We start from the raw sequence: 9,093 nt of genomic DNA, 5'->3' as shown, positions 1-9,093 counted from the left end.
CTGCATTCACTTCTCCTACTGGGGATTACATAGATAAGCATTAGAAAGGTTTAGGTTAAAGCTACCAAATTGGTAAAACAATCTCAGTAGCTGGGAGGGGCTCAGGGACTCATCCACAAGGTGCTAATACCCCAAACAAAGACCATGAGCCACCTTTGATCTCAGGACAAGGAAAACTGCCATTGCCCAAGCCACAGCCATTGTATAGAATAGCACGTAGAGGGTCCCAAGTACACAGTAAACCTTTAGGTCAGTCGTTAAGCTGCTCACAAGACCACATTCCTTTCCCATGTAGATATTAGACTCACCCTCTTAGCTGTGGATTACCCCAGAGATAATATAGGTATTCCACTTTAGTATATATTAACCTTGTCTTTACTTAACCAGACAGGATTTCTACCTAGGCCTTTGTAACCGGCAATCTGCTGCCACCCTAGTCTGAGGCTGAAGTTCTCAAGCTCGCCTGGGATTCAGGTTCTCAAGCTGATCTGGGATTGAAGTTATCAAGATGGCCTGGGACTGAGGTTATTAAGATTCCTAGAAGCCCCCTCATCCAAAAGATCCTTCCCTATAATCAAGATCTAAGGAGAAAATGCACCAGACAAATGGACTTCTTCATTCTAAGGATTATGACTGTTTATACCTAAACAAAAGAGACATCATGTTTTATGATTATTGTTCCTATGCCTTTACCTTTTGGAGTAAAATATTTCCTCACCCATCCTACTCCTGTAAAACTCCTTCAGTAATAAATACGTATGTCTCCTAGCCATCAGGGCTGCAGTCTTGAGCTTGCTCTGGCTGAGGTCAGCTGAGAACATGCTAAAGGGCATTGAGGTTTCAGCCCAGATTTTGTTCACCCCTGTCGCCTTCCTATGTACCCACCCCGGCTGGAGCAGAGCTTCCAGCACATGAGAACCGGGAAGGGACCTCTGGATTTAACAAGTGGAGAGATATGCAGGTCTGTTAGGTTACTTCCCACACCTTCTGAGTGTGTTTGAAATAAGCATTTTGTTTTGTTTGTTTGTTTTTTAAGTTGTTTTTTTTGTTTGTTTGTTTGTTTTTTTGCTATAGGGCACATGTGCTTGCCCAAAAGACAGAGACAGAAGGCAAGAAATCACACCCCAGGGGGGATGACCACACTGCGATCCCTTCTCCTCCATTCTTCTCCCGGGATCTTGGGCATGTACACACACGTGCCGGGCATGAGTTTAAGCCACCGGGTCCAGGACTCAAACCGCGGGTCAACTACATGGAAGTCTGGCAACATAGCCATTACGCCAACTGCTGTTCTGAAATAAACATGTTTAATAGGGAGGAGAAGAGGAGAAAAGAGGAAGGACTATAAGGAGAGGTGGAGGAAGGAGAGAGGGGAAGGCGTAAGAGAGGAGAGAAGGAAGAGGAGGAGGATAAGGATGAGGAGGAGGAGGGCCGGGAGGACCTTGGTAGTAGAAGAGAGAAGAGGAAGACTTGAACTCTGATCCCCAGCAGGCTGGAACGTGCGACTTCTCTGCCAGGGGCTTCCTGAGTCGGCCGAGGGAACACGCCAAGGAGCCCACCCATCTGTAGCTGCCCAAGAGCTCCCCTCTGAAGTGCAGGGCGCCCACTGGGCTCTCAAGTGATGCAGACCACGACAACTTCCGGATCGACGCACCCGGCCAGCGGCCTCTCGGAGCTATCCAGGGTGAAGGAGAGCAGAATTTTTGCTAATTGCGCTCCCTAACAGAATGTAATGTTCACTGTCAAGTTTTAAAGATGAATTCGCAGACACTGCAGCAGCCTGAAGTGTCTGTCTTTTTCAGTGAAGTAATTAGAGATCCAAACTGCCTTCGTGAACTCAAGGGCCGAGCCCTCTGCCAAATGAGCTTCAGCACGACTCAGTGCACTAACCGGGACACTCTGTGTGGCCGCCCAACAGGAGGAGCAGATTTTAAAGGGCACCGCAGGTAAAAGGAGGAGCAGTTGCTTGCCCGTCCCGCGTTTGCCAGGGCTTCTGAGACAGAGCCCCACCAGGACTCCTCGCAGTCTCCCAAGAATGGGAGCAAACATACTGCTTCAGCCACAGGTAACGCTCCTCCTGCCTGCCCTTAGAGAGTACAAGAGCAATACGATCTCCTTGTAAAAGATTCCAACGGCAAAGAAGCACATAAAGAAAAATCCCACAGGAATCAACTACGAGTCTGTGGTTTCTATGGCTGCATAGTAAAGACGTGTGCTCTGTAAAAAAATAAAATTGTCAAAACCAGGAAAACATAAGAAAAGGAGAGTCATCCCTAACTTCACCATTGGAGACATCATGGTTTAACAGCTGTGGAACTTGGATAAATAAACCACGTGACCCCTGCTAGCTCTGCCTCAGGAACCCCCCTAGTTCAGCCCTGGCTCCCAGCCTCCCCTGCACCTCCTTGCAGCACCAGAAAAGAATTCTAGGCACCGCTCTCCGACTCGCATGGCACAGCACAGCCTTCACCAAGACATGGGCCGGTTTGTCGGCAAAAGCAACAGGCCCACGTGCAAAGGCTAGCACTACATGACACCAATTTAGGGAGATGCCTTCATAGTACTGAGTCTTCCGACCCAAAAACAGAAAAGGAGTGGCCTTCAGAAAGTTCACAGGAAATGTGTACTGTGCATTATGAAGAAACTTTGCATAGATTTCAAACTTTTTTGCCACAAAATAAATTCGTATTTAACTCCATTTTCCATAACCTTCTTTTTAGAATTACTTATTTAATTTTATCTATCATTGTTATTATTATTTTTTGAAATTTGCTACAGGGTGCATGCTCTCACCAGAGAGAGACAGAGACAGAGAGAAAGTGAGAGAGAAAAGTGAGAAAGCAAGCCGCCAGGTCTGGAACTTGAACCACTGTCAGCCACATGGGAGATTAGCATTTTAACCACCATGCCACCTGCTGGCCCCTCCCATGAACATCTTTTATAAAGAACTGTTTAATTTGTTATTATTATTACTATTTTAATTTTATATAGTGCTCATGAGAGAGAGAGAGAAAGTGAGAAAGCAAGCCTCCAGGTCCAGGACTCAAACTACAGTCTGCCATGTGGGAGTCCAGCACCTTAACCACCATGCCGCCTGTTGCCCCCTCCATGAACTTTTTAGTCTTGTATGCCTCTCTATTTATTTAGGTCTTCTTTAATTTTACTAGGCAATTAGTTTGTAGTTTTTTTTTTTTTAAAAAAAAAAGGATCTTGCACATCTTCTGTCAAACTTACTCATAATTATTTCATATTTTAATTATATCATGAATCGCACTTTCAATTTTAATTTCAGATTGCTTTAGTATGCAGAAATCAATTTTGTATATTAGCCTTGAATGCTGCATCCTTACTAAATCCACTTTTAAGTTCTAGAAGCTTTTCTTTTCTTTATTTATTTTACTCATGATGGAGCACGTGCGCACAGGAGAGAGACCGAGAGGGAGAGAGAAAAGCCCTGACAACGTCTCATCACCTGCGACCCACCTTCCCCCGCACTCCAGCTCGTCGGGATCTTGGGCACACACAAGTACCTGGTGTGCTTCCGGTCTGACCTGAGGCTTTGAACCCACAGCCAGCCACGTGGCTTCCAGCACTGCAGTTCAGTTTGCTATTGACTCTGCCCCCAGACTGGGCTCTGGAAGCTTTTTTCAGAGATTCAACAGAATTTTCTACATAGATGATTATGTCAGCTGTGAAAAAAGACTGTTCTACTTCTGCCTTTCTAATCTAATGCCTTTTATTTTCTTGCCTTATGGCACCGGCTACAACCTAGGACAATGCCAAGACGTGGAGAGTGAGCACCTGTCTTGTTCCTAACACTCTCTACAGCTAAGTGTGATGCTAGCACTGAGGTTTCCGTAGATGCCTCTTATCAGGGTAAGGAAACTCTCTTCTAGTTCTAGCTTGCTGAAATTTATTAAAAATGAATGTTAGAGGGCCAGCAATTGGTGTGGTGGTTAAGGTACTGGATTCTCATATGGTCAACTGCAGTTCGAGTCCTGGACCCAGCGGCTTGAAAATTACACCAGGCACATGTGCATGCGTGCCCAAAATCCAGCGAGGACAACAGAAGAGATGGGATTGTGGCAGGGCCATCCCCCTTGGGGGGTGATTTCTCACTTTTTCTTCTGTATCTCTCTCCAACGAGCTCACATTCCCTATGATGAATGCCAAAAAAAGAAAAAGAAAAAGAAAAAAAAAGAATGAATGTTAGGTATTGTCAAAAGCTCTTTTGGGGGACCAGCGGTTAGCATAATGGCTATGTCACTGGACTCCCACATAGTTGACCGCGGTTCGAGTCCCAGACCCGGTGGCTTAAACTCACGCCGGGTGCGTGTGCGTGTGTGCCCAAAATCCCAAGAGGAGAATGGAGGAGAAGGGATTGCGGTGTGGCCATTCCCCCTGGGGGGTGATTTCCTGCTTTCTGTCTCTCTGTCTCTCTCTGTCTGGCGAGTGCATGCGCCCTATAGCAAAAACCTCTCCAAAAAAAAAAAGCTCTTTCAGCATCTGTAGAGACGATTTTGTATTTTATAGCTAATCATTAGTATACTAGTTCAGTCACTAATGCTGAATTGCACTGGTTGATTTTCCAATGTTAAGGCGAGCTTGCATTCCTGGGATGAGTCTTACCTGGCTAGGATACTAGGAATATATAGACTGATTTGCTGACATTTTAATAAACATTTTAGATCTATGTTCATGAGAGACATTGTTCTGTCACTTCTCTTAGAATGTCTTTTTTTTTTTGGCTCTGATGTCAGGGGAATGATGGCCTCAGAGAAGAAGTAAGGAAGCGCCCCTCCTCTTCGCTCTCCCGGGTAAGTCAGTGTAGAAGTATGTATTCGTTTCTTAGGACTGTCCCAACAAAGCACCATCAATGGGTGGCTTAAACAACAAAGCCTTAGGGATAGCAGGTGGTATGGTGGTTGAGGCACTGGACTCCCACATGGTCAACTGCAGTTCGAGTCCTGTATCTGGCAGCTTGCGTTCTCATTTTTCCTCTCTCCCTCTCTCTCTCTCTCTCTCTCTCTCTCTCTCTGTGTGTGTGTGTGTGTGTGTGTGTGTGTGGTGTGTGTCTGGTGAGTCCACGCACTCTACAGCAAGAAAATTTTTAATGATAATAATAATAAAATTAAATATATAATTATTTTTTTAAAAGATAAAAGTTCAAGATATAATTGGGGACGGGAGAGGTCATAGTTCAACTCATACTAACTGGTAGTATTTCTTCCTTAAATACTTGGTAGACTTCACTAGTGAAGCTACTGGATATGGAGTTTTCTTTGTGAGGAGGTGAGGTTTTATACTATGAAGTCAATTTATTTAATAAATACGGAGGTTAGGGGAGCAAGCTATTTCTTCTTGAGTGAGCTTTTATTGTTCCGGTCTTTCATCTAAGTTGTAGAATTCTTTGGTACAAAGTTGATCATAACATTATTTTGTATCCTTTTAAAACCTGTAGCATCTGTAATTGAGTTGCCTCTCTCATTCCCAAGGGTAACTTGTATCTTTTCTCTTTTATTCCTCATGAGTCTGCCTAAAGGTTTGTAACTGACAGTGGTCTCAAAGATTTGGCTGTCATTTTTTGTTCATTTGTTTGTTTGTTTTTGCCACAGGGTATGTGCCTTGTGAGAGGTGGAAGAGACAGAAAGCCCCCTCCCCAAATGGGGCGTGGTTATGCTACAATTCCTTTCCTCCATTCCATCTTCCCACCAGGATTTTTTTTTTTGGGGGGGGACAGATTTTTGGCATAGGGCGCATGCGCTTGCCATTAAGGCAGAGGGAGACAGAGAGACAGAAAGCAAGAAATCACCCCCCACAGGGAATGGCCATGGTGCAATCCCTTCTCCTCCATTCTCCTCTCAAGATCTTGGGCACTCACACATACGCGCCTGGCGTGAGTTTATGCCCCCGGGTCCAGGTCTCGAACCACGGTCAACTCCATGGGAGTCCAGCGACATAGCCATCATGCCAACTGTTGGTCCCCTACCAGGATTTTAAGAATGCTCACACACCTGTGCCCAGTATGTTCTGCAAGCCACTGAGGCCAGGGTTTGGACTGTGGTCAGCCATGGGGGATCCGCATGAGCCTGGCTGGCAACGTGGCCAGATCCACACTTACTCGCTGTACTAGAGGCTAGCCCACAGGGACTGCTTCCAATTGCGTGGATTTTCCTCTACCGCTTTTCTGTTTTCTGTCTCAACTATTTCTGCTCTGATCTTTATTTCCTCTCTTTTGATTATTTGGGTGGAATTTACTCTTCTTTTTCTGGTGTCTTAGCAGTGGAAACTGAGATCACTGATTTGAAAATTTCCTCCAAACATAGATAGGCATTTAGTGCTATAAATTATTACCCAAGAACCGTTCTATTCATATACCCCCCCCAGAGTTTTATATAATGTGTTTTCATTTAGTTCAAAATATTTTCTGAAATCTTTTTCTGCTTCTGCTTTGGTCTAGTTAGAAGTATGTTATTTAATCTCCAAATATTGGGGAATTTGTTATATCTTCATGACTGAATTTCAGTTTCATCCCAGAGTAGTTAGAGAATATCCTTTGAACGATTTCCATCCTTTAAATTTGCTGAGACACATTTTATGGCCTAAAGATATGGCCCAGCTTCGTCCCTGCCACATCCAGTGGGAAAGAGCGTGTGTCTGCGGCTGTGGCATGAAGGGATCCGCACGTGCCAGGCAGGCCAGGCTGGGCGACCGCGCTGGCCAGCGTTCCCCCTCTCACCTGACGGCGGGGTGCTGACGTCTACAGCGCTGACTGAGGATCTTACTACTGCCCCACCCAGCTGTGCTTCCCCTGTTTCAAAGCTCTCGTTCTGTGTACACATGTTGATGCGCCTCATGTTACAGCCTTTGATGAACTGGCACCCCTTGTTGTTATAAGCCACTCCAGCTTTTTTTTTTTTTTTTTTTTTTTCAAGAGAGCTATTTTGCTATAGGGCGCACACGTGCTTCCTGGAGTAACAGAGGCAGAGAGTAAGAAATCATCCCCGGGAGGTATGGCCATGCCACAGTCCCTTCTCCATTCTCCTCTCAGGATTTTGGGCATGCACAAACACGGCAGGTGTGAGTTCTAAGCTGCCAGGTCGGGACTCAAACCGCGATCGATTACATAGGAGTCCAGCAACATAACCATTATGCCATCTGCTGGACTTGCCACTCCAGCTTTTTAAAAAATTACTATTGGTTGGGACCATCAGATGGTGTAATGGTTACGTTGCTGGACTCCCAGGTAGTCGACTGTGGTTCAAGTCCCAGACCCAGTGACTTACACTCATACCAAGTTCGTGTGTGCGTGTGCCCAAAATCCCAAGAGGAGAATGGAGGAGAAGAGATTGCGGCGTGGCCATCCCCCCTGGGGGGTGATTTCTCGCATTCTGTCTCTCTGTCTTTCTGGCAAGTACACGCGCCCTATAGCGAAAATCTCTCCAAAAAAGAAAAAAATTTACTATTGGTATGGTGTATCCTTTCCTGCCCTTTACATTTAAACTTTCATATCACTATATTTGCAGTGGGTTTCAGGTAAGCATTGCATAATTGGGTCTTGTCTTTCTATCCAACATAACAATTTTTGTGTTTTAAATGAGGTGCTTAGAATATTTCATCCATCATCGCTGTTGCTGGGGTTTAAATCCTACTGTATGTTTTTATTTGTCTCATCTGTCCTTCGTTCCCTTATTCCTATTTTTTCCACCTTTCAGATGGAGCATCTGTTATTTCATTTTATCTACCATTGTTAGACTAACAGCCATACATCTTCATTTTCTTTTATTACTAGTTGCTTTACTGCTTGTATATCTTTAACTTATCACGGCCTACTTTCAAGTAATATATCACTTCCCTTGTAACATACGAGCCACCACAACACACACCATTGCCCCCTCCTAGCCTTTGTGCTGTGATCAATATCCATCTCTATACGTTATGAACTGCACAATACACTTTTATTGTTTTTCCTTTAAACAGTCAATCATCAGTGAAAGACACTCTTTTTCTTTTATTCTCTTATTTTTTTTACATTTAATCATCGGGCATCTTTACAGCATTGCAAAATGAGTTTTTCCAGCATGAATACACTGTGAATTTGTCCAGTCAGACACATTACTATACTCACTATTGTCTACAGATAATTTTCCATTTTGCTTTTTCCCCTGATTCCCTCCCGCCCGCCTCCCATTGCCCACCCTCCTTCCACAGTCTCTAGAATCCACGGTTGCTCTCCATGTTTTTTTATTTTCCAATTGTTCAGTTTCTGCCATAAAGTGCAGACATTAAGTATATATTAAATGGGGACATACAATGGCTTGCTTTGCTTAGCATTAAATCCCCCATATTTGTTCACTTTATATCAAATGCTGGGGTCTCATTGTTGTTATGGCTGGGTAGTATTCCATAATGTATAGGTGCCACACTTTTTCAATCCATTCATCTGTTCTTGGACCTTTGGTTGATTCCAGGTCTCAGCAACTGTGAATAATACTGCAGTAAGCGTGGATGTGCAAGGGTTTTATTGACTGAGTGTATTCCTATCCTTTGGGTAGAAACCCAGGAGTGGCATTACTGGACTGTATGTAGTTCTATTTGTAGGTCTTTGAGGAACCTCCATATTGTTCTCCACAGTGGTTGCTCACCAGCATTTATCATTCTTTATTATTATCTGTTTAATCTTGGCCATTCTGATTGGGGTTAGGTGGTATCTCATTGTGGTTTTGATCTGCATCTCCTTTATGTTAAGAGATGTTGAGCAATTTTTAATATGCTTTTCAGTCATTCGTATGTCTTCCTTGGAGAGTTTTCTGTTCATCTCATTTGCCCATCTTTTAATTGAATTATTTGTTTTTCCCAAGTAAGCTGCTGGGGTTCCTTGGATATTCAAGTTAATCAGTCCCTTATCTGAGGCATAATTTGCAAATATATTCTCCCATTCTGAGGGTTGTCGCTTCACTCTAATTATTGTTTCTTTTTGCTGTGCAGAAGTTTTTTAACCTCATATAATCCCATTTGTCTATTTTCGAGATTATTACATGTGTTTTGGGGTCTCATTTAAGAAGTCTTTGCCTACTTAGATGTCTCTAAGAG

At 43.9% G+C, this 9,093-nt stretch overlaps 1 protein-coding gene and 1 long non-coding RNA gene across 2 annotated transcripts in view; one reads left to right on the top strand and one right to left on the bottom strand.

The window, feature by feature from the left end:
• The window catches only part of WDR25 (WD repeat domain 25), a gene marked incomplete in the record, with an annotated part of 166,459 nt that overhangs the window by 66,916 nt on the left and 90,450 nt on the right, over nt 1-9,093 (bottom strand).
• LOC102487899 (uncharacterized) overlaps nt 3,799-9,093 on the top strand; it is a 14,264-nt gene continuing 8,969 nt past the window's right edge. Inside the window, exons 1-2 of the long non-coding RNA XR_336236.1 lie at nt 3,799-3,876; nt 4,761-4,817. This is a non-coding gene — a long non-coding RNA (uncharacterized LOC102487899). The remainder of the gene's footprint in view (nt 3,877-4,760; nt 4,818-9,093) is intronic.

The sequence above is a fragment of the Tupaia chinensis genome, unplaced genomic scaffold, assembly GCF_000334495.1.
Source record: "Tupaia chinensis unplaced genomic scaffold, TupChi_1.0 Scaffold000671_1, whole genome shotgun sequence".
Classification (NCBI taxonomy): Eukaryota; Metazoa; Chordata; class Mammalia; order Scandentia; family Tupaiidae; genus Tupaia; species Tupaia belangeri.
Note: the sequence above shows the minus strand (reverse complement) of the source record. Positions and strands in the feature narration are given on the sequence as shown.